The sequence below is a fragment of the Serinus canaria genome, chromosome 2 (assembly GCF_022539315.1).
Source record: "Serinus canaria isolate serCan28SL12 chromosome 2, serCan2020, whole genome shotgun sequence".
Classification (NCBI taxonomy): Eukaryota; Metazoa; Chordata; class Aves; order Passeriformes; family Fringillidae; genus Serinus; species Serinus canaria.
Window position 1 is genome coordinate 8,446,013 of NC_066315.1, and position 25,978 is coordinate 8,471,990.

General features: G+C 42.6%; 2 long non-coding RNA genes across 3 annotated transcripts; one reads left to right on the forward strand and one right to left on the reverse strand.

Annotated features, from left to right (window-relative positions):
• LOC115484572 (uncharacterized) lies at positions 1 to 25,627 on the forward strand. Of its 2 annotated transcripts, XR_003945237.2 has the most exons (4): positions 1 to 476; positions 4,203 to 4,247; positions 10,251 to 10,299; positions 24,291 to 25,627. It is a non-coding gene; the product is annotated as an uncharacterized LOC115484572 (long non-coding RNA). The 2 variants fall into 2 exon arrangements; XR_007776983.1 differs by lacking the exon at positions 10,251 to 10,299 and having other exon boundaries at positions 24,291 to 25,625.
• Positions 493 to 22,399, reverse strand: LOC127059304 (uncharacterized). Its single transcript, XR_007776984.1, has 3 exons — positions 21,207 to 22,399; positions 12,294 to 12,548; positions 493 to 2,904 (listed from the first exon to the last, which is right to left on the reverse strand). It is a non-coding gene; the product is annotated as an uncharacterized LOC127059304 (long non-coding RNA).
• Positions 25,628 to 25,978: the final 351 nt, after the last annotated feature.

A 25,978-nucleotide genomic window follows, 5' to 3' on the forward strand; every position in this document is an offset into this window, starting at 1 on the left:
TGGGTGCTAAAGTATTCTTTTAGAGTAATCCAAGGCAATATCAGTGACAAGGTTTTTTAGACACTATCTAAAATATGGCAGATGAGTTCGCCATCAGGAAAAATGTTTCTCAGGAGACAGGATCATATATTGGTAGCTCTGATTTTATTCAATCTGCTGGTCAAAAGTATAGAGAGAGATGTCTTGTTATGTGGAATCCAGCCATGCCCATTTGGGGATGGGGGTGTGGTTTGCTGCAAGGTATTTCAATGCAGCAATGAATAAAATACTTCCCCCCCGCCCCCAGGTTTGCATAATATTATGTATAGGCATGCAAACACAGGCTCTACTGCCATCAAAACTCTTAATCAAGGGCCTTATAAAACTCTCCCCACAGACAAAGGAGTTTAGGAAGCAGTTCATCTCAGCCTGAGCTAGACATCTACAATAAGCCAGATGAACTGGTCCCTTTGCTCCTGGAAGCAGACAGACAACAGGTAAACTCTGCATTGTGTCTGAACTGGTTTGGTGGGAATTTTTAGCTTTCAGGTCTTCTATGTGAACTCTTGCTCCTACAGAAATTGCTTTATGGTCTTTGTTGACTATATGGAGGAAATGGGATCTTAGATCTAAAGGGCTCATTTGAAAGGCATGTATATGCTCAAGTATTCACACATCACACACACAGGCAATAAAATCCATAGTTTGAAAACACATTTTCAGAGCCTTCGCCATCACAGTTTCACTGAAAGATGCTGTCAGCTCACGTACTATAAACCTCAGTGTTTTATCTCTCTGGATTTACAAAATGGAAATAATGCCAGAAAAGCATACATTTGCTGTTAGATTGTATTATTTTGTTTAGTTGGGACAATGATGAATAGCAGAATCCTCTGCCTTTTTGTTCACAATCTTTGTCAGTCACTGCAGATTTGATTTCAGGCTGCACTGGGTGGTGCTCCTTCAGACCAACTGCTTTCAATGGGTGTTTTTTTTTAAAGTCAAATCACTTCTATTGATTTAAGAATTTGCCACAGTGGGTTGCTTGCTGTTTTTATTAATATAAATCAAATTGATAATGTCCCCTTAGTGCTGAGCAGGGAAAAAAAAAAAATCTTTGTTTTGAAACCGAGCTCAATCAAACCCAAATCCCACTATGAATAGAGGAACGAAGGATTACAGCAGCCATATGTTTATAAATGAGTAATAACCTTTGCATCAGCAGAGTCCTTCACCAGGAACATCACAGATGGCGATATTTACAGTAGTTCTCTCTGAAGGGCTGACACCTAGGGTGGGTGAGCCTCCCTTAACACAAGCAATCTGAAAATGGCAATTTTTGACCTTCCAGGCCGGACAGTGGAGGAGTTTCATTTTTCCAGAGATTTTTTGTCTCCCTTCTGTCATCAGTTTTGCCACGTTGCTTAGTGACCTTCCGGCACTTGACCAGTCGGCGATTTTCAGAATGCAGGAAAATGTTCATGGGAAACAATGCCAACCCAAGTGCCAGCTTTCCTCAATACCCTGCTTTTGTATCTGTACAATCCAAAACCTGTAGGAGTAGGAGAGATATAACGCCGCAGCAAGTAGGACTCTAAAACAGCTATTGAAAATTCATATGTTTTGATGAGATAGCACATAAAACAGTGACTGGCATCAGGCCACAGCATGATTGCAAATGTTCATATTTGTTGGCAAAAACGAGCCTTCTGTGACCTCCCAAGGTCACCTCTCCAGATTTCTCTCTCTGATTCATCAGTAGCAGTTTTGTCAGTGTGTGCAAGCACACAACTATGAGCTCTTCTCTTTCTCCTCTCCTGGCCGAGTGCCACTTCTGAGCAATAAAGTTTCCGGAATTGCTTCTGCTTATTGCCTGTGACACTTGCCCCACTCTGCCTCCCACTGCTTGCAGAGAGATGGCAAAAGAGTGAGCAAAAGCTCACCCACATGCGACATCAGAAAGGCAGCCGGCGGCTGGAATGCCACGCAGCCGACAAAAATGCCGTGAATTTGGGCGTCTGAAGATCGAGGAATTCTGTCCCAGGAGGAACAGTGCCTTCTGAGGAGGGAAGGGGATCTGGATGTGCTTGGGACAAACCAAGGTGTCTGGCTTTCTAGGAGATGCCTGAGGTGTCTGGGCTTGTTCTGGTCAGGTTCTGCTGAGGTCCAGTCTCGGTGCCCACCAGGGCTGTATTCTCATAGGACAGGGGCCAGGGGCATTTCTGAAGATGCAGCTCCCCAGCCTGCCCTTTTGTTTCCTCCGTGGGCAGATCCATCTTCCTATTCAATCCTTGGACTGTCTCTTTTCAGTGCTAGCTACCTTGTGATGAGGGGTTTTTTCAGATGCAAATGATAAGGTGCTTCCCAAATCCTGGGTCAGCTGGTGGGCACAGACCTTGTCTGGATGGTAACACACTCTGGAGTCCCACTTGAACCATCCATTTCTCTGTTGGAGCTGAGCTCTCAGGAAACAAATCCTGCCTCTGCCCTTTTCCCCAGACACTGCAGCATTTTAGCCCAGGGTCTTCTCTGTTTTAACTCTGCCCATTTACATGGGCATGGATGCTATTTACACCTTCCCTCATCAGTGACACACCATTTATCTCCCCTTCACCACACTGAGGGGAGCCGAAAATGCATCCTATGACTCCAGCTGTACATTTTCATAGTCATTTCATCCATGTTTAATCCAGATCTGGGTTCCTCACTCTCCTCTGTGCCTCAAGGTAAAGCACTGGCCCTTTCCAGTGAAATCAGCTGAGTAGAAACACCATAACTGCCAAGGTCCCCTGATGGCACCTTTGACTCCTCCTGCAGGGTTTCGGATTTAATGACTTGGAATGGGTAGCAGATACTAATGGTTTGCACATCTGTTACACTGCAGCTGGAGAGTGTGTTCCTGGGTTAGAGGCTTGTTTTCATGTCCTGAAAGTAGATGGACAAAAATAAAAGCTCATTAAATATTGAAAAGAAAGGTATTTTTTTTTTAGTCAGATTCTTTATGTCTCTTCTAAAAATCAAAGTTTATAAAAAATAATCTTATGTCTTCCCTTCTGATATGAAATTATTCTCTTTACCAGTGGAATATGTCTATGACTTTTTAGGTTGTCTCTATTTTGACTTCAGCCACTCATCAAACTATTCCTCATTGTTGATTTTTCTTCTCTCTTTTCTCCCTGCCCATTTTGCTTGAAAAAACAAAGCTACCTTACTCCTGGTGTATTGGAGGAAATAAGGAGACATGCACAGAAGACAAAGACAAATGTAAAGAAAACTTCCTTTACAGTTTTTCCAGTCATCTCAATACACAGATCTCGTATGATTTCCTCCATCTTGTGGTACTATAAAATACTCTGGAGGACCACACTGGCAGGAAATTCAAACAAGTGCTGCCCTTTTCTGCTATCCCCATTGATCCAATTTAAAAAGTGCTAGCTATCTGTTGAAACCTTTCAGGTCTAGAATGCACCAAACAACAAAATGTTTCAAAAAACATCTAAATCACTGCCCAGAAGAAGGGGGCCTCACTTTCTCTGCTCCTGTGATGAAAAGAGAAATCTCTGGGTTTTGCTTTGTATTTTGAGACCTTGTAGTGTTATCTTCCTTGAACCTTCAGCACTCTTTGTTTTTTGCCATTGAAGTGACACTTCAGGGACAGCTGTCCTCACTAAAGTTCTCATTTTCCTACTATTACATCATTGTGTGCACAGAGAGAATCTAAATATATTTGAGAAAGTGGCCTTTCTTATACTGGGTACGAAAAGGAAAGAATGAAAATGAAGTCAGATCCTTGAGAACCTGCACTGGAGTAAACATGCACAACAAAAATATTACCGTGACAATCAAGGAGGGCAGCCTGAGCTCAGTGGGAGCTATCCCCATCCATCTGAGCACAGGCTTTGACTTGCCTTAGCAGCAAACTTTAGAGGTGAACCTGACCTTGAAAGTTCAAGGGTGCTCTGATTTAAAGTGCTAGTTTGATCTCATCTGCACTCACAACAGCATGACAACAGCTTCTGTTTTCCCTTCTATGTTAAAAAGGCCATAGCTTGTCTTGGTTTTCAAAGTTTGTTCTTTTCTTGCAAAAAATAATTAGATAAAAATGAGAGAAAAGAGAACTGCAAATGATAGAAAATATTCATTTTACATGAGAGAAAATAATGCTTTATCACAATAGCCAGTTTTCTTTTGCAGACCTTGTTTTTTTCCCTCTGTTTGTACAGCAGACAGAAGATGGAATGGTGCTGACTGTGAACAGGAATATAAAGGTATGCACAGATGTAGGACTTTGTGAACTGCATGGGGTAGGAGTCTTGATTAGTGTTGCTGAGTAACAGATTAATTCCTTTAGCACTTTCCTGTAAACATGTCTGACTGTTTATGCAGGCAGGGGCTTTAAACTGAGTGCATAACTTGAATTCTGCCTCTCTTGTCCATGTGAGCCCACATCATGTGTTCCTTCAGCCCAGTGCTTTTTTCTGCTGTACCTGCCCTTTCCCTCAGTGGGATTTGTGCTCCCAAGTGCCTTGCAGGACCAGTTTGCAAAGGCTGTGTGATTGCAGCAGAGTTGTGCCTGTGTTTGCTCCCATCCAGAGATCAGGGGCACAGCGGGTCTGGGTGGTGAATTGGACACTCAGGTTTCCAGTACTGAAAGGGTTAGGGCTGCCTCCACTCTGCCAACCAGAATCCTCCCATTGATTTTCCACTAGGAGCAAGTTCAGGCCCTTCTTCAGTAAGTTACTGACACAAGTATCAGTGTTGGTAATAGTGGGCCTGCAGCAGATGGAGTGCTTCAATTATCTTGGGCCCGTGATGAATGAGTGCTATTGACAGCTGCTGCAAAATCCATAGCAGGCTGAGGATGCACAGACAATTATGATAGCGCTGGTAAACATATGGCAGGACTGGATCTCTTAAAAAAATACAAAATCAGGCTCTGCTGGCCTTGGGTTTGGTCCAGAGCCAAGTTCTATGTTGGACTTCAGTCACACAGCAGCATCCCGCAGGGGTGACAAACCAGGGTCTTAGGGCCTTGGTATCCAGAGCTCACTCTGCCTTTGTTGAGTATTGTCTCGGGGTGTTATTGGTGTTTATTTGGTGTGAGGAAAAGGGAAGTTTGTTTTCCTATACTACTGCTAAAATGTATTGGTGTATTCCTTTCAGCCTGTTTAATTCACCTCAGTACACACAGTATTGCCTACAGAAAACTCTGAGCAGGTCCATCAGGAGAATGTATTTCTGCACTGACCAAGCCAAGGAGTCAGTAATATCTGTTATTTTACCCAATGCCTGCAGTTCAAATACCAGCCAGTGAAACAGGAAAGCAGAGTTGGTTTTCTCAGCTGTTCTCTTGCTGATTCCCATCTCTCCTTTACTGTGAAGTTATGGTGGCTTTGGGAGTACTCTGTGGCCTTTTGCAACCATCTCCCATTTGCTTCATCTGTGGCTCTTAATATTTCTGGAAAGGATGCTGAGGTGTTTGCACACCCACCTTCAGCCTCCAGGGTCCCTTTGGGCACACTTGTGGCTGTGCCACTGAGTCTGGAGGGCTTGGGACCCCCAAGCCTTCACCACCCCAGGGCTTCAGAGAGTTCTGCCTCACTGTTCCTTCCAGACTCTAAGAAACAAACATGATGAGCTTTTATTTCTCTCAATCCAGAAGAACAGATATAAAATGGGAGTCTCTTTTCCATCTTTTTCTTCCTGGAGAGGATGGTTTTTCAGTTGCTTTGTTATACAGTTGTCCTTTTCCTCCAGCATTATTAACTATAGACCATGATTAACAAATAAGTGTCCCATCAGCTCAGGGAATTAAAAAAAACAACAAAACCCACACTGGCTAGCTGCTTTTTTCAATATTTGTTGAATCAACCATTTTAGCTGATCCTCCTGCAACAGGTCATATTCAGAAGTCTGCATGCACATCAGAAAGCTGAGAGCCAAATTTGCCCTTCACATACACTTTATTCTCCTATCACTTTACATCTCAGTGCCTCCCTAGAAAATGCAACGATTTTCATTCTTGCTGTATTGTCTCTAACAGTTATTTATCTATTGTCAGCTGGCAAAGTTATGAGATCAAAGGCTTGAGCGGGCAACTACTACTCTAAAATATTAGAAAAATAGCCTGAGTGATCTTATCCAATTCTCTATTGTTCAGTAATTTGGAGGAGACTTTTGGATCCTATTATCTCTGTTGTCATTTCATTTTTTTTTAATGCCAACTTGTTTCTTAAACATTATAAATTATGATACCAGGTGCAAGCATTTCTCTGCACAGACCACTCTCTGAAACACAACTTTAATTGTATCAGATTATGTTTTTATTTTGTTTTTAATAAATAAAAATATGTGAACACACCTACACAGGCAAGGGATGTAGGAGCTTGTTTGCTTACTTTGAAACCTACTTACATGCAGAGAGTTCAAAAGCTTGAGTCAGACATCATGCTCTGCTTGGGAGAGGCTGAATAAAGAGGTGATGAGGGGTCAAAGAGGGAAAAAACTCCAACCAAAATGGCTCTGTAGATGACCACAGTAGATGTGAGGGTGTGTATTTGCACTGGACTCATCAGAGATATCTCTCTTTGTCTGGGCTGAGCATTTTATGTTGTTTAAATACTGGTACCTTATCTTGGCTACTAATATGTGGCATCTCTTTCCCCTTTGTTCATGGCACAAGGCTTTCCTTTGGTTGCAAACAGGAAAGGGATTACTGACAGACGAGAACTACATTTAAAGACCAGAGAAAAAGGTCTGTGAATTCAAAGAGTGTTTGATGGAAGTGCTTTGCCAGCTCAGACCATCAGCCATGTCACTGTGGAGCACAAGCCCCAGGACATTTCCCTTTGCCCACTAAATCAGAAGAGTCCTTTTGCCATCCAACAGCATGGCCAGGTTTGTTCTCCACTCTCTGTGAGCCTTGTTCTCTCCAGCCTCTTCCAAACAAGAGAGGTGTAGGCCCAGCCTGCTAGAAAGCATTTTACAGACCTTTTTTGTTTAAAGAAAAAAAAAAGAGAGTGTGGGGGAAGAACAAAGGAACAGCTTACTTTTTGGGTCTGAGTCCTGTCACACTGAAATTCGAGGAAGAGCATAGTATACATTGTTTTGAAAATGCAATAAGTAGATGTGCAAAGAAAACAAAACAACAAAGCCCCAATTTAAATCCCCCTGCCAACACAATATAAACATATAAAGCATTTGCTAAAACCAACTCAGAAAGAACCAGAAGAACTGGGGACAAAAGTGGGAAAAGATGTGCCCAGCAGACCAGAGCACTGCTTCCTTGCAAGGCAACTATCCATCATTTCCATGGTGGCTGATGGCTCATCTTCCCCTTAGGAATCATGTGGGGATTCAGCATAAATCATTTTTTGAGATTTTTTGAGACTGTTTGGGATTTGAGATCCTTACCAAAGCTGTATGAGCAAAAACACCAATCTGATATAAAAAAATGTTCCGTTCCATCTGGGGTCAGATTGCATTTGTTATCATTTAAATTTAAAATGAGGCTAGAGAAGATATAAAACCCTGATATTCTAGGAACTGACACAGCCCCAGGTCTGACTTTGAACAATTTATCGCAGAGACTAGAGTTGTCAAGGGATCAGTCATAGCCTGTAGCTGAAAGTCATAGACAGTGTGCAAGAGAAATCCAAACATGCAGGAGGAAAAAGGAAAAAAAATAAATCTGTTATACTCCATTTTTTTCTGCAAACATAAGATTCTTGTCCTTGTAGAAGTTTTTGCATTTCACCAAAACTCAGTAGGAAAAACCAATAAATCATGCCCAGATAGCAATATGGGACCAGCAATGCATTTTTCCTGATTTTTGTGAATTTTTGTGGAAATATACTTGTATTTAAGATTGACACTGTATCCACTTGCTACTTAAGATGCATTTTCCTTATGAGAGCTGGTTTTGCCACTCTCTGATTCAAATGCTCTTATCATTTAAATGGTCACAAAGGGGTTTAGGCATAATGTCCCTATTAAGATGTAAGAAAGATGTTCAAACCCCTGCTGGATTTATTTTTTTGCAGCCTGTCTGGCTGAAGGTTCAACCAGATTCAAGCACATTGATTTGCAGAGCACAGACAATCAGGATAACCAGAAATCACCTGCACTTCAGGGCATGTTTCCCCCTTCAAACCCATTAACTTTAGGAAGACTTTCTAGGTGGGTAACTTCAGGGGAATAATAGGCTTGTGAACTTAAAAAGAAGTGACCTCCTTGCTGAAGCAGTCAGTGAGGTGCTCTGAAACCCAGGAGCTGAGCAACTGCTTTCAGTTTGGATTGGCTGTAACAGGGAGAAGAAAGGTCCCACCACACCAAGCCATGGACCATGGAGAGCTGATGTGCACCTTTTCCAGCCCCAGGAGAGGAGCTGGTGTCTCTGCAGGGTCCAGGACATCCTCTCAACCCACCAACGTGGTCCCTGCACCTCTGAGGGTGCACTGGAGTTTTTAACAGGACCTGAGCTCCTCCAAAACGGGTGGAGTCTGCTGCAATGCCTTGGTGGATTCATTCCCAGAGTTGTTTTTTTAACTCTAGGATATTTGTGCAGCTTATCCACTATACAAATGATTTTTTGCATCATAATAATCTGCTCTGGGATATGTCTTTTAACCTCTCAAGTGCTCAGAGGGGCTGGACAGAGTTTCTCCTTCGGCTTAGGAGGTGGCTCCCCCGTGGATGCAGCCACCACTGGGAAGGGAGGATCAGAGCTGGTGTGCTTGGCTCAGAGGGTCCCAGCTGGGTGCTCCTGCCTGGCCTTGTCCCCAACCACGTGTCTGGACATGGGTGGAGATTCATTAACTCTGTGCTTCTGTTGGAATTCCTCTGCTGTGCCAATCTCCTGCTATCTGATCATTTCCAGCAAATTTATCTGGCCAGTCACGTAAAATTACGGCAAACTCTGACAAACTAGGGCAAACCATTTATTAAACTCCCAGATGAAACAGTTTACCGTTTCTACCATCATTTAAATACAAATGGCTTTTCTTGGAGTCTACTGAAAAACAAGGTAAGCTGCTAGAAATACATCAATGACATATACAACTCCACAGATTGGGTTTATGTCTTTTACTAAGTGATGTCTTAGACAGCATTTCTGTGTGGATTTCATTTCTTAATGTGGTTTATGGCCCCAGAAGCCTCATGAGCCAGTGAGTGTGCAACCTCCTTTCCATCAGAGCAAGACTGGTACCCTTCACTTTACACTGATCAGCCCATACTAAAACTGATACTTCTTCTATTGCAATATCTTTTTACCTTATGACTGACAAATCCTCTCTGACTCATTTTTTTTTTTCAGCAATCACAAATGCTGCTGGATTCAGCTCCTATTTTTTTTTTTCCTTACCTTTATGAGTAACTGCCTATTCCCGTAGCAGCGGCTGCAGAAATCCCTGCTCAGCCCAGCGCTGCTGACAAGGGCCCGTGGCAGGTATTTCGGGGAACAATGTAAAAGCAGAGCAACTGTAGAGGGATACTTTATTCTGGCACACCCTCCCAGCAGTCTGTGCCTTAGGGGCACCGTGAGCCAGAGATTGTATCTGCATCTTTGCGTTTTGTAACGCTCCATGAATTTTTCAGCCAGGAATTTGTCTAATTGCTTTTTGAGCCCATTTATACTTTTGGCCCCTTCAACATCCTGTGGCATTGAGTTCTGCAGTTTAATTAGGCAGCATGTGGGAAAAAAATAAATTTTGCTTTAAATCTGCATCTTGATATTTTTATATGATACCCCTTCTTTGATACCCCCTTTCTGATGTAAGAAAGATGTTCAAACCCCTGCTGGATTTAATTTTTTTTTCAGCCTGTCTGGCTGAAGATTCAACCAGATTCAAGCACATTGATTTACAGAGCACAGACAATCAGGATAACCAGAAATCACCTGCACTTCAGGGCATATTTTCCCCTTCAAACCCATTAACTTTAGGACGACTTTCTAGGTGGGTAACTTCAGGGCAATAATAGACTTGTGAACTTAAAAAGTAATAACTAATTTAGAGCACACTATACTTTTCTTATATTTAGAATAGTTTCTCTTTATATCTACCATCCTGCATTTATCAAATACATTTCATTAACTGTTTTCATCAACTGGTCACTAGTTTAGATGGAAACCTTCAGCCATACATCATAATTAGGTTTTGCTTTTAATTTTGGAGGTGTTTTTTTTTTTTTTTTTTTGGTTGTTGGGTTTTTTTGGTCATGTTACTTATCAGCTCCTTTTCCAACTTGTTTATCAATATTTTGAAAAGCAGAGGTCCCAGGATGGCTGTCTGTGAAACTTCAGTGATGACCCCCACCAAGGTAAAACATGATCATACATTTCAACCCTCCTTTCCCCCTTTTGTCTAGTCACTGGTTCACACGAGAATTTCTTTACCCACAAGCATTCACTTTCCCCAAACAGTCACTGAAGGACCTTGTAGGAACATCAGGGACCTGAGTGCAACATGGGAGCAGCCAGGGTGGGTCTGACTTGGCCTTGTGCAAAGCCATACTCTTGTTCCCCTTTCTAGGTATTCTTGCTGCACACACACCATGCCTTTGGGCTATTTTTCCTTTTTACTTTACTCATACTGCATGCTTGCTTAGAATTTCTGGTTTGCTGGTACAGCCAAACCTTTTTAGTTCTCACTTCAGAAAGAAAATAGATTTTATAATCAAAGCAATGAGTTTTCCTTCATCTCCCAATAGATTTTGGCCTTTTACAAAAACTGTTTTCAGGTCCAGGCTGTTTGCTGTCTGGGTATTCAGAGCAACTTCCCTGAAAAGACAGTGGTATGAAAAGGGATTGTTACTAGATACATTGTGTGCTCACAATGAAGTGATATAGCAAGGTTGAAAGGTTAAAAAGCAGCAGTGCAGTGTCTGCTCCTCACAGACTTTGGGATGCTGCAGGAGAATATTCAAGTGGGGAAAAAAGGGAGTGAGGTATGGGCCAGGAGAGGAGGAGAGCTCATCAGAGAGCAAGGGAAGGGAGCACTGCAGAGACAGCATGGGCCCAGGAATTAGCTTTTTTGGGGGTGTGTAGCAGTTACTTCTCTTTATATGTAACTGGAAATTGTTTCCTCTGTTTCTCTGCATCCTGGGAGTGAGGACTGGCAGTGAGAGGCTGCACTAAAGTGGGCTGTGGGACTGGGTCCTGCTGTGCCCACCTCTTCTGCACAGCCTCCAAAAGGCATGGCAGACTGTCAGCTGCAGTGATGCAGGTGGTCAGGGGGACTTTGGTGTTTCACCATTTCCTGAGCTTCCAGCATCTTGTTCAAAGGCCATACTTCAGGGCTAGAAGAATTCTGGGCTTGTCTAAAATCCTCAGATTGGCCTTGATTATCTGTGCTGGGCTCCATGAGTGCAGGGAATATGCAGCACAGCCACAATCCAGGGGGATGATTCTATGGTTCTTGTGTCAACACACTCCAGCTATGCATATAACAGACAAAACCTGCATGCTGTAGCTCAACAGAGCTCCCTCATTCCCAAATATGAGGCAAAAAATCCCTCTAAATTCCTTGCCTTCTTCTGTGTGCCACCATTTACTCATTCTTGTCTGGCTTGCTGTCATGTCCAGAGGCCACAGGGAGGTATGTGGCACCTCACAGCAGCACACACCCTCTGGCAGGCTCAGTATCTCCTGATCCTTCAGGCCTGCCCATTTCTGCACACAGCTCTTGGAAACAGCTGTCTTGATTTTTCATCCCTGAGACCTTCTTAGAGACATTGACTCAGCTGAAAAACTAGGGACAGAATTTCAGAAGCAGACAGAAAATCGTGAATATTCTGCTTTTCTTCCCCCATGGTGCCTATCCAGCTGTGAAAAACATTAGCTTTTCATGCTGCCCATCTGCCAGGCTACAAACATGATTGTCCTTTGACACTGATCATGAAAATAGTTCTGCTACATTTCTGCATCTCATCCTCTTTATTCCCTACCCAAACAGAGCTGTCCTTTTCTTCTTCAGGCATGGCCATTTTTTGTCTTCCCTTTGACCACATGGTACAAAACTGCTCCATTACTGCAAATTGATCATTCTTTTTTCAGAAAAATCTGAAAGCTCTTTGCCAACCTTTTTGTCTCTCAAGTTTCAATAAGATGTCTTTAAAATTAACTTCTATTATTTTAATTGAATTTGAATTAATGCCACAAGAGAAATAAAGTAACAACAGCAACAAAAAGAACCCTATTGGCATGGTGAGTGAGTCCTTATCTCCAAAGCACATCCAGCACTATTTCATATCCAGTCCCTGGTTTAAATTCCAGGTGCAAAGCATGGGTAATCAAAAAGTTTTTCTTAACTCACCAGAACATCACATTCCAGACCTTAACTGTATGGTGACTGTGGTGTCACAACAGCTCTTCAGCTTTCAGGCAGAACACTGAAATATACTGGCCTACAAATTGGCAAGAGGCTGAAACCTTCTCTTTGTTGCATCACAGGTCTGTCCATCAGTGTCATTATTCTTGATTTTTTTATAATTTTCCTGTTCAGTGTTGGTCACCAGTACAGTGAATCCATTCTGCTGAATTTTCAGAGGCCAGCATCTTGGTGCTACACCTGGAAGAGGCAGGTTTGGGTGTTTCATTACATGGGAATTTCTCATGATTCAGCATTCAACCTTTGTCACTGGGACATTATTTCATCTTTGTTTTTCTCCTGTGCCAAAGGGCTTTATCAAAGACCTGTAACCAGTTTTTTAACAGCTATTTAACAACAAATATCCTGTTTGTGTGGAGCAGGTCAGAGCAGGGATTAGGAGCCTTATGCTTCAGCAGTAGCTGGACAGGGGTAGTGACTACATCATCTGTGAGGAGGAAGAAGAGTTTGAAGAGAGTTTGGAGAGCTGGAAGCAGCAAGTTTAGGTCACAACAAGAACCAGACATTCTGCAGCAGAGAGAATGACTAGTGCCTCTTCCTGAGAGGAGTTCCTGTAGTTTCAGGAATGAGATGTCTGCTCTGTGGTCAGAGAGAGGACTCTATATAAACATTTCTGATGAAAGGTAGCACAAATGGCTCTTATTTTCCTCCATGGGCCCCTTTATAAGATTTCACTTGTAGATCAAGATAAATAATATATGAGTGCATGAGTGCAGGCATAGATCACACCTTCTCAGAGATCAGATATTTCTCTTCTTTTAAATGTTTCAGTCCAGAAATAAAAGACAGTATTGATGATCTTATTGGTCACCGTGGAACATGCAGTTGTGCCTTGAAAATTAAATACATAATGCCTTTGAAGTGAGGTCAATGAATTAACCTTGCATTAGATTGTTGGATCAAACGAGCAAAAATTAACCTATTTGTTGCCTTTAATCATAAACCACCTTGATTTCAAACTTTGTTAACACTTAGAGCAGTAAATAAACCTCTGTAGATCTCTGTCTCCCTCTTAGGCCAGCCAACACCATTAACCACACTTTCTACTTTTATGTTAGTGTTCATGTGGTGCATTTGAAAGATCTTTTTAGCTTCCTGGTGTAACATTTAGGATGAGCCTCTTAGTGCTGGGGAAGATTATGATATTTGCCACCATTTGATGAGAAGAAATAGAAGTCTGATCTCTTTTTTTAGCAGTGAAGACTTTTTCCCCAATCAGCAGAGCTGTTCCCCTCCTCGTCAGGATGTCAGGACAGCATGGTCAGAAATATGGGGTGGTTGTGGTGATCTCTGCTGGCCTTAAGTTTATGTAATCCCCTCTTTTCCACCCATGAACCATGCAGAGGACGAGTTTTGGCTGTTCCCAGTGTTATTTCAGACAAATGAAGCTATTTCAAACAACAACAAACACTGGACCTCAGGCTTCAGGCACCAAGGAAAGAATTTCTCTTTAGTTAAGAATTGTGTGCACACACAAAAAACCCCACACAAACACATGTGGAACATAAAGAATACACCCCACAGATAAAGAGAAACCCCCAGATGGGACAGCATAGTGTTCCCAGGTGCCATGTACAGTCATCCTTGCCTGAGTATTGACAGCATTCCTGGTTCCTGGGGTCAGGTCATGCTGAATTCCAGATTTTGGGATTGGGTAGGTACTTTGCACGAGGCCAAACTGCAAAAGTCAGGATCATTCTTCTTCCACTGTTCTCTGGAAATTGTGGGGATCATTTGGGCTTATCCCAGTTTATCAGTTCCCTGTCATTGCAGGAGTCTCAGGCTCTGTTTTCTGTTCTCTGAGTCTTATACAGGAGGTCAAATAAGATAATTTAGTGAATTCTTTTGTTCTTGAACCATAAAATAGTGTGAAATTGGAATTTGGCACATTTGGCTTGTATTCAGTGAAAGACTGAGCTGTTTCTGCCATAATTTAAAGAGAATGATGATGGAAATGGATGTAATATGCCCTTGAGAATGATGAGCTTTTATACCCAAAGGAAATGATAGAGGTAAGTGCAAGGAGCAAAACTAGCAGTGCAGAAATTCTGGGGTGTCTGGAAGTATTGTTTGCCCTTATCCTTTCAGCCTGTAAAGTGGAGCAGCTCTGCTGCAGTTGGCACAGTCATGTCCAACCAGCAGACAATTTGACCCTTGATCCCCACATGTGTAGCTGTGCATGACAAATTTTATGGCTTTGTATGCCAGGCTTACAGCAATAGTGGATAAGGAAAGAGCACCAGGTGTCATCTGAGCTTGTGCAAAGCTCTTGACACTGTCCCACACAGCATACTTGTCTCCAAACTGGAGAGATGTGGATTTGATAGGTGGAGCCCTCGGTGGTTAAGGAAGGGCTGGATGGTTGAACTCAAAGAGGGAACCAGGGAAGAGTCCTCAGGGGCTGGGATTGGGATTGGGGTTGGGTTCACTTCATCTTTTTTCAGAGCCTTGGGCAGTGGGACTGAGGCACCATCAGCAAGTTTGCCAATGACACCAAGCTGAGTGATGCAGGCAGCACCCTGGAGGGAAGGGATGGCATCCAGAGGGACCTGGACAGGCTGGAGAGGTGGGAGTGGGTGAACCTCCTGAAGTTCAACAAGGCCAAGTACAAGGTCCTGAACTGGGCTGGGGTGATCCCAAACACTAACAAAGGTTGGGCAGAGAATGGATTGAAAGCATCCCTGGGGAGAAGAACCCCCAAGGGGTGTTGGTGGATGAGCCAGCAGTGTGTGCTTGCTGCCCTGAAAGCCAAGGGTGTCCTGGGCTGCAGGGCCAGCAGTGTGGCCAGCAGATCAAGGGAGGGGATTGTGCCTCTCTGCTCTGCCCTTGTGAGACCCCACCTGCAGTCCTGCATCCAGGTCTGGGACCCCCAAAATAAGGACATTGATCTTTTGGAGTGAGTCCAGAGGAGGACCTTGATCAAAAAACTGGAGCTGTGAAGAGAGAGGGTGGTTAGAACTGGGGCTGTGTGAAAGCAATCAAGATTAAAAAAAATGCAACCCAAAGTATTGCAAATAATCTACATAGAGTTTATTTGCATAACCCAGAGAAGTTGAGGGAGCACCTTCCAACCCAAACCCTTCTATGATTCAATGAAATCATAAACACAGGAAATAACAAGATACTCCAAAATGTCACGTTGAGGGTGATAAAAGTACTGATCTCACTTATTGCCAGGTCTCCAGGCAATATTGATAGGAAAGGAGTGTCAGGGAGAGTGTATGGAGTAACAAGTGGCAATAAGGAAATATTTTTCCTGGAAACTCAATTAAAATTAAACCAAACAGAGCCATCTCCTTTAGACTAGAGAGTTCAGCTGGCAGCTCTGAGAGTTAGTTCTTTATGACAGTGTTAGCAGCACTTCTCTTATGAGAAATAGCTAGTAAAATACCTTCTCTGTGGGACTTTACACATCAGGGCCAGGATACCTCATTAAGCTTGGTCCATGGTTTAAAGTGTTTTTCACCACTCTCTGGTGAGGATAAATCTAAGCTAATGGTAGATTTGATAAGACAGCAGTTTTATGATCCAAATACATTGCTTGTCTATGAATATAGCCTATTTTTGTCAGTTACATTGGAAAGAAATAAATTACTCATCAGTCAATCCATTATTATTATAATAAGAGCACGGCACTACTTAATTGCATCAGTTAAGTGGATATGACTTTGCCAATGCTCATAAATGCCATTACATCAATCCACAGAAATGGACCTGTTGATTTATTAGATGATGATGGACAAAGAAGATGTTGCAATCTCTTTTATAATTTAACCTGTGCTTAAGACATATAGGTGTTTAAGGCCCATACATGTACAGTTATTACCACAGGAAGGGAAAGGGAAAAGGGAATTGTAAACCATACCAACCTCCATCAAGTACATGCCTATTTTGCTATGTGTAATAATCCTGAACATGCATTTATGTAACACACTCTAGGGTACTTAAGCTGCTGTGGGCTATCCAGTACAGTAAATCCACATTTAATCAAAGGACCCATGGCACATGATTGAGAACTGTAAATTTGCTTTACCATGGAGAAATGCAACAGCAGAACAGCAGTCCCACAGATGAACTGCAGTCATGTGGATTGTCTAGCAATAATAAATTTCTCAGGAGAACTCCTGGTCCCCCACTGGTGGTTTATTTACCAAATGCCCATTTTCATTTATTTATATATTTTTGACAAGAAATCCCTAATGTGCAGTAAGCCAGTGAAGGCAGTCCCTGTAAGGATATTATTATTAGGAATAAGGACAAATAGCCTTTTGTGATTTGATAAAGCACCTGCTCTTCAGTTATTTTTGCACAATTCCATTTGTCTGCACGGAAGGCCTTCTGTATGCTGGATGAAGGTCAGAAGTGACACAGAAATGGAAGTCACCCCAATTCTTGTGAAAGCTGTTTCTATTTGGCTTTTGCTCTTCACTCTGTCACAGAAACAATCTGTGTTTATACAGTCTAGTTTTCTGTGTGTGTTTTGGGACAAAGGTGCTCCCTGAGAACAGCCTGACTGGGGAGCTCTAATAGATGGTCTTCCAGAAGCCTTCTTCACCAAGAAGAAAGTCCAGGTTTTCTCAAGTATCGGAATCCCATTTAGGCACCTGACTTGAGCAGTCATATTCAATTAATTCCTCCCACACAGAGGCCTGGAAGCTCTTTGTTGAGAAGGTCTTAAAAAAGCTGCACAGTGTGTCTACAAACATAGATGTTAGTTGTTTGAAATTCCAACTCAGAAAGTCTGGGGGAAAATCTGCATAAATTCTAAAGTTCTTACACAACTTTAAATAGATGACAGAAATGAGAAATAGGTTGAAATTTAATCTGTTTCAATTAATTAAATATTGAGATTTGATATTTTTACTATTTGCACTTTTGACTCCCCAGTGGGTATAATATTATATTAGGCTTCCCAATAAGTCTTCTAATTATAATATCTAGAAGGTCAGCATCTTATTAGAACTAAAAATTAAAACTTTGGAAGAATACTGAGCGCTGTAGCATCTGTGAAACCACCATGCTTGTATTAGCAAAAGCCAGATTCCTGAGCCCATTATTCAAGCTGAATAAATACATTTCTTCATGAGAAGTTTCCTTGAAGTCAGTGGACTGTGCAATAAGTCTCTGTTTGCTGTGATTGAAAGCACCAGGCTCTGACCTCAAATAAGGAAAGAGATTCTGATTTTGCCAAACCTTTGGACCATATTGCACAAGGTGATGGAGTTCCGGGTATGCTGACAGAGGAGAAGCCTGCACAGCAGTGAAGACATCTGAGTTACCTCAGGAAGAAGCAGAATGCTCAGTCCTTTTAGAGAGTTGCTCTTCGGGCCTCACAGCCCATTCAACCTCCTTCTGCAGGAGGACACCCAAGGAAAGCCACAAACACAATTTCATGGGCTGCTTCTCTGGCCATCAAACTCCCCAGTAAGGGGCAGAGAGAGCCCCTCATGTCTGTCCTCCAGTGGAAAAGGCACTGCAGCCCTATGAGCTCCCCTTTCAGGCAACATGGAGCTTTTCCCCTCACCAAAGCTTGAATCTTCTGGTGGAACCATCCAACTTCCTTGGATGAAGTTTCCAAGGAACGTGCTCAGACCAAGGGCTATCCCCGATCACACCTGACAGAGAGATTTTATTGGGTTGCTGCAGTGAGTGTATTTCTGGTTGACACTTTCAGGAGAGCCCCAAGAGATCTGATGAAGCATATCAGAAAACACAAGAGCCCATCCTGTACATGGCAGAGAGGGATCTGGATCCAGCCTGGATTAAAAAGCATCTCTAGTACACTGACTTTGGTAGCATAACTGACAGCAGGATTTGGCCCATTGTTTCCTGGGAAAATTAATGAGCTGTAAGGAAAATATCTGACCATCATTTGACTTATCAAAGCCATTGTGACTCCTTCCCTAAATAACATTAAGATGAATCACCTATTATTTGAGAATTGAGAGTCACGGTAGTGACTGAAGCCAAGTTAGGAAAATAGCACTGCCATTACTAGCTTTGCAGGATTGAACTTGACTTGGAATCTGGGGTTTTGCCCTGACAATACCATAACGTTTGAAATCTTATTTACTTTGTGGGGTTTCTTTTGTACTAACCTACTCACTCTAACATCACATGAAACCTTTAATAGGTGTCCTACATACACGGAATTTATCGTCAGCTGCTTGAATCCTGATCTCATGTGCAGTGGTGCAAATAAGAATGAGGGTGCTGCAACCAGTGCAGAAATGTCTGGTTTTGCTTTGCAAATGCAGTCATTGAATTTTACAGTAACAAAATCAGACCTGCATGTAGATTATTTGAACTACTTTGGGGTTGCATTTTTTTAAATCTTTATTGCTTTCACACATTTTTAAAAGTGGCTTTTCTATGTTCTTTACTCTTTCAATGCTTCAGTTGCACAAATGGAAAAATATGGGAACCCTCTGGTGGCCAAAATAATATCTGTAAATCCCACTCAGCCTTAAGCACCTCAGCATGACTTAGTGACAGGGTCAAACTCTGTTGGAGTTGTATTATTAATGTGTTTCATCACCTTTTTCTTCTACTGTCTGTGTACCTTTGTACATAGCCTGTATGTCATTGCCTCTTAGATGAAATTCCCTACCTTTATCTAGATAATTTAAACAACATGGTTTTTATTGTGGTTGAAGGTCTATTTGTCTTTAATTGCTGATCACATGCTCAGTGATTGGGGCATTTCATAACAATGAAGTTGTGAAGAAATGGATTAAAGAGTAATCAGGGCTGCCTGTCATGGAGTCCTCTGTGCAGGTCAGTGCAGATGTGAGAATGCTTAAAGCTAATAGAATCATAGAATCACAGAATGGTTTGGGCTGGGAGACACCTTAAAGGTCATCTCATTCCAATGGCCTACCATGGGCAGGGACACCCCCCACTGTCCCCATCCAACCTGGCCTTGGGCACTTCCAGGTATGGGGCATCCACAGCTTCTTTGGGCAACCTGTTCCTGTGCCTCACCACCCTCCCAGGAAAGAATTTCTTCCTAATATCTAATCTAAATCTACTAGCTTTCAACCTACTAGTTGAAAGCCTTTATCCTCAGGAAAAGATTAATTTTTCCTTCATCCTCTCCCCATTTAGAAGACTTTAAACCACAAAAAATGTGAGCCCTCCAGTGGTTGGAATAATCCAGAGAAATCCAGGGGTAGTGATCAAGAGTTAGGTTTTGGGGCAATTGGGAAGGAAAGAATTGGCATAACCTGTCTGCCCACTGTGGAGAGGCTTCTTTTCTACCCTTCTGTCATGGGCAAGGGCATCAGGTCTCCAGCAATTTCTACTGCAGTGGCATTTGGACTTTGTTTTGTCTTGTCAGCTTCATTATGCCTCCTAATAAAAGAGTAGATTCCTCTCAATTTACTTTCAAAGTGCAAGGTAAGCCCACAGGACTTTTTCATCCTTCTTAGCAATCTTCCCTGGAAGCTGCAGAAGTATTTAAATTCTGCCAGAGATCTATGGACCACAGTGTGCTAGTGCCCTCCAGTTTGTCAAATGGATGAAGGTCTGGTATGAATCACCACTTTTCCATTTTGTGCCATTGTACAATCAATACACACTCATATAAATGAGGATGCAATGGCCAAGGCTCCAAAGGGAGCTGGGCCCCACAGGCTGCTGCATCAGAAAGTGGTTGCATCAGATTCCTGCTCTTTTTTGCTGATGTTAATGTAAATTTTATTGCTACATTGGCCAATTTGGCCCACTGAAAGTCTTGTGACAATTTGGACAATCAGTATTTCCTGATCAACTTTCACTTACATTTTTATTCATTTCTGATAGGGAAATAAAATATTTTTATTTTCATCTATTGATTTAATTACTTCTTGAGAAATACTTCTTTTAGACTATTATGTACAAATTTACGGTCATAAAATCCCTCAAGGAATATGTATATATGTTTCTCACTTAGATGCTGAGCTCTTCAGGATAAGGATCTTGCAACTTTGCCTTGTGATGCTCTTCAACACCCACTGTGACACAGATCATTTGCAATGCCAGATTCCACGTGTGTTGTGGTTTCTCACTTGGCATCAGCTGCTGGGTATCAGTGAAGCAGTAAAGGGCTGTTCTTCATCTGCTCTCCTTTGCCATCTGAAGTTTAAGGAGTTTAAATCCAAGCAAGCCAATCTTCAAACTCATTTTAGTCAATGGAGAAAAGTAGGAACCAGCTAAGAATAATTAATCCCACATCATGCTGGACATCTAAGGTATGTCACGCATCCCCAAGGAGTGAGCCCAGGCCCTGGACTGCTGGCCTGTTCCCTGAAAGGGTTTGTATTTATGCCAACCAGCACTCCCTTAGACACTGCTTAGGCATCTTGCAGGGGAAAAACAACTCATAAGGCTGTCCTGGGACACAGCTGTGCCAGATAATGCTTCATCACCATGAATTCTTCACTATTGCCATGCAGTATACCTACAACCTCCCTTTCCTACCGTGAAAGCATCCATCTGAAAGGCTGCAGCACAGCCCTCATATAATTTCAGACACTTGCAACTGAAAAATATGATGTTCCAGGGTCAGGGAAGCAGAAAACAAGCCCAAAAGGAGACTTAGAGTCAATTGTGTGGGTGAAGAGCTTGGTTTTGAGGTCAGTCTCCTTTATACTCAATAATCTCTCTTCTCTTTTTATAAAATTGTATGTAGGTAAACAGATTTTCATATTGAGTTTAAAAGGCACTATTTCTGTCATGCCAATTATATGGTCATTTTTTATGATTGTATTTTATTTAGGCAAATACAAAGAGAGATGGGTTAAGCCCAGGAGCAGCAAGTAGGCATAAAGGAACTACATCAAGGGAAGCAATACTCACTGTTCTGTGGATGTAGCAGAGCTGCTGTATCACAGAGACAAACCTCTTCAAAGAGAGCCAGGGAAGCTACAGAGACCCAGCTCACTCAGCCAGCTCAGCCTCTGGTAGCAGTCAAGGGCAGGAAAAAAGGCAGCCCTGTATTGACTGCTTCATTAATGTGCTGCTCCTGCAGCACAGGAGAAGTGCTTTGTGAAGATGACAGATCTCGCTGCTGTCTACCTGTGACGCTTTGTTCTCAAAATTCATTGCAAAAAATGTCACTTCCTTGCACTCCTGGGCACACACACAAACGTGGCTGTGAGAGGCCACAGTGCAGAATTTGCATTTCAAGTCCTAGGCACCTAGGGCTGGATGTATTGCTGGTTTCCATCCCAGACTGGCCAGCCAGCATGGACAGCTAGAAAAAAGAAATAACCATTTCCACACAGAGTGAGAACCTGCAGCCTGCACTCCTTGGGACAGAGCCCACTGAGACTCTGCAGTGCCATTTCTGCAGCTTCTTCTAAGAAAGGAGTTGCATTTAAAGTCCATGTTGAAGCAAGCAGAGGGGACACAGCTTCTCATTTCTTAGCAGCCAGTAATAAATTGGTGGTGTTTTGGTTTCACGGCTTGGGGAGGAGTAGATGAAGGCAGAGCCTGGCAATGTGGGTTGTGTTCAGACCACCTACAAAAGGCCTCACTCAGTTGCCATGACTGTTATGGCAATTCAGCTCAAGAAAGAAGGGAGACACCAGACCCCTAAAATCCAGGTTTGCTGGATCTTAGCTCCCTGTGCAGATTCTGGATGGGAGCAGTCACTGTGCCTAAGTCAGGCTCTTGCAGTAGGAGGGTACAATAAAGCCCTATGTGCTTCTGCCTCATCTGCAGAGCTGGATTGCTTTTCACTCAAGGAGGCTCTGTAATGCTGCCAGGAACTGATTAACATCTGAATCACGTTGTCCTCTGTCTGTGTGGCAGATATAAATAGGTTGCAGCAGAGGTGGGCTGTGTCCGTGAGCACTTCTCTCCTCAGGAGATGGTCTTATCTACAAGCACACAGAGTAGAGAAGCCTCAGTCTTCTCGAGCAAACTTCCAAGAAATTCCCCTTGTGATGAGGAGTTATCCTGCTGATCCTGTGCTTTGGAATCACCCTCTGACCCCTCATCTCAGAGGCTTTACTGCTGGCAGGCACAAAGCCACAGGGCTCTCCACCCATTCGACCCACACGGGGCTGGACAGCTGAGGAACCAGCAAAACTGCACCAGCTCAAATTTGCTTTCAGTTTATTGCCTGGGTAGTGTCACTATAAAGGTCTGAGCTAATCTTAGCTGCATAATGGGCTGGTAGAAAGTATTCTATTTGTTATGCAAATAAATATTTACTTCAAATGTGGTTTCCCAAAGTATGGTCACCTTGCACGCATCTGCTTCCAAAAATGCATCTGCTTTACAACAAGGTAGTAATTATCCTTTCCTCAAGGGGGTTCAGTTTGAACCTACTATGTGTACTAGACTGCTGGCAAAGTTTTTAATTTTGGTTTATGATGTTTGTAGTTTTTGGAGGCACAGGATCAAACGCTTGAAATGCAATATTCATCTGATACTACATACCAACCCCAAATACAGGTAGGGTTTGCTTGGTGGGCTTTTTTCTCCTTCAAGAACAGTTCTTTTCTCCTGCACATTTTTTTCTCCCTTAAAACATCAGTGAGATGAGTGGATAGATGCAGAAAGTGAGTAACTTCATTTTACTGGTAAAATACCTTAGTGGAGTAACACAATAGCATTATCATCCTTCTTTTTTACTGGTTCTTCTTTTAATCTGCATGTCATAATAGTGTCATTAGAGGGTGACTTCATCTTTTTACCAGGCTATTTCTGCAGTACTTAATGTCTGTTTGATCTTTCATTCAGATATCTATTACCATACATATCTATTATAAGTTGAAAAGGTTTTTAGTCTGACATAACATTGGAGAGGAAGAAATGTCAGCTTCATTAAACCTCACAGTTCTAAGACTGGAGGTAAATTACTTATTCAGCACATTTTTTTAAGAAACATACTGAAAAAATACTGAAAAAATCTTATGAAAATATGTAGCTTTTATTTATTTATCTTTCCTCCTCTCTTTAATCCACTTCTTAATGGACTTTGCTCTGATTCCTCCAGAAAGGGAGCAGTGAGTGAAACAGTGTCTTGAATGTAGAAATAAGACAATTCCTGAGCTCAATTTCTGCTGGACTGAGCAGCTCAGTGAACTCAGGGCTGGGAATAAGAGGGAGGAGGAGGCTTGGGGGTGACATTGTTCTCTAGCTCCTCACACACAGTGGCCCTGTGGGTGATTAGAAGGGTGCACCTGTACCTATCCACTACAAGGCATCTGTACCTACCCACTACAAGGCATCACTTCTCTGCCATGATAAAATTCTGAGGGGGGTTAAAGCAGCAGAATGCTGTGTCAAGTCCTAGGGCCACCAAAGTCAGTAAGGACACTCCATTTTTTTTTTCCATCTTGATCCATAATGTGGGGTTGACAGGTAATCTGGTGAATGGGGGCCTGATTCAGCAGGGAGCATAAGCACTTTCATAATTTACAGTCCAATAACCACCCCAGGAAAGCAGAGAGAACAGGCACAGGGTGATGTCTGCACTTTACCTGGCTGGCTGAACTAGGGCTGCAAGGACACAGAGACAGTGATGGCTTTCCTCCCAGGGCTTGTGGCTTTTCATCTACCTGACAATCCTCAGCAGTGGCACCAAGGCTGACAGACAGTCTGGGCATCAAACAGCACAAAACCGAAGTCCTTTTGAAGCAGGGCAGTGCAGAATGCATACAGAAAGGCAGGTGAAGGAGGGGAGCTCAGGGAGCTGAAACTCAAAGGTATTAGCACACACTGACTACTAACTTTGCTGAAAATTAATAGCTGATGCCTCCACTTTAGGTTTTGCTCCTTTGAGGGGTCTGGCAGGTGAGTTTAGGGGTGCAGAGGCTGTGCTTTAGACACGAATTGCCACACAGGCATCATGAAGACTAGAACAAGGACTGGTTTGTAGCTGCCCTGCTGTAACTCCCTGCATAACTCTAACTCTGCTCTTTCCTTCAGATTTCAGCGACATGTGCAGCAGTATCCTGGCAGTCTTGACTGAAAGAATGATCCTGTGTGTTTTAGCTGGATCTCCTTTGCTACAATCCATAACAGATGCCATTGGTGTTTTTGTTACTATCGCTACTTGATGGCTTTCTCCAACCGCACTTCACATTCCTGGAGCTGAAAGATTTGTTCTCTTAGCCACCAAGAAACACTACACTCTTATTTTGGAGTCTCCCTGCATTCCAAGATAGCACTGGCAACAGGGGACACGCAAGGGTCAACAGCTCCTCATCCAGCAGCACAACCTCATTCATTGCAGCAAAGAGGTTTTCAGAGTTTGGGAATGCCCTGAAGAGTTTTACCTTCTGTGTCCCAAAATGGATGTCATTTGCTCTTTGTTCCTAGGCAACCCAGGGAGACACAGACAGCTGTTGTCAAATATTCTGCAACCAAATTGTCCCTTCTTGGCACTGAAAAATCTCACTGAGCTCACTGGGGGTCTTGAATTCATACTGGGCATCTTTGATTGGTTTGTTGATTGGTAATGGCATCTTTGTGCCATTGCTAGACTAAGGAAAAGCTGGCAGCAGCTTAAAGTGTGGTGTGTAATGGCATTTGCAAAAAATTGTTCCTAAAACACCTTACCTCCTGTAGCAACTGTGAAAATGAAGGTGAGAATTTTTAGCCATATACACCTTCAGCTGAGTGAAATTCTGCCCTGGATTTTGTTTCTGTTAACCTGGTAAATGAGATGCACAGTTGTAAATTAGGTCTGTACTGGGCCATGGATAATATAAACAATACTGAGATTAAAGTGTAAAAAGGAGAGAGCAAGGTGTTTTGGCAAGATATTTTCAACTCCTGCAACATTTTTATACTAGTACATCTGAGATGTGAGGTGTGAATAGCTGACATACCCTTGGTCTGAGGAGTTGTCACCAGCTTTCAGGCTTTTTTTTTCTCACAAGTGTCAAACTTTTGCAAATAACCTAGGCAGCTCCTTTTCAGTCACAGCATATAACCCTGGTCATATCAGATGGAATGACCATGACACAGTGACATTTCTATTTACCCATTTCCACTACTAGAAATTAAAGATCACATTTCCAAGTTACCTCTGACAATATTGTGTTATTGCTTCCCTGCAAAGAAACGAGACAGATAATTTTTCTGTTCCTTTCCAGACCTGCCACTCTATTTTAATTTTTTTTACCAACAAATTTTTCATTTCCTGTTAATTTTTAGTCTAAGATAAATAGTTTACTCCAGGAGAAGCAGTCTGGCAGTGATTGTACACACCTAACAGTTTGTTGAATAAAGACTGGAAACACATGATCTAGTATTCACATTTTTCATTTTTTAGAGTTTCTGTCAAGTATTATTTTTAAACAAAGGACTAGAAATCTGATTTAGCACACAGAAAACCACCAGTTTCTATATCTGTGCCTGTCCCCACAGCAATGCCAGCAGGTCCCCACAATACTGATGCAGCACAATACTGATGCAGCAGTGGGAGATTTTCTACTTTTGTAGATACACAACCTCTTTGGGCAGCATACTCTACAGTGATAAAATCCCTCTCCTGTCAGTGTCCACATGGAAGACTTTTTGCAGCCTAATTTTGGCTGCTGCTGCTGTGAATTTTTCATACTGCAGCCAATATAGCTGCTCTGGAAGAACACTGTGAGCCAGACCCAGCC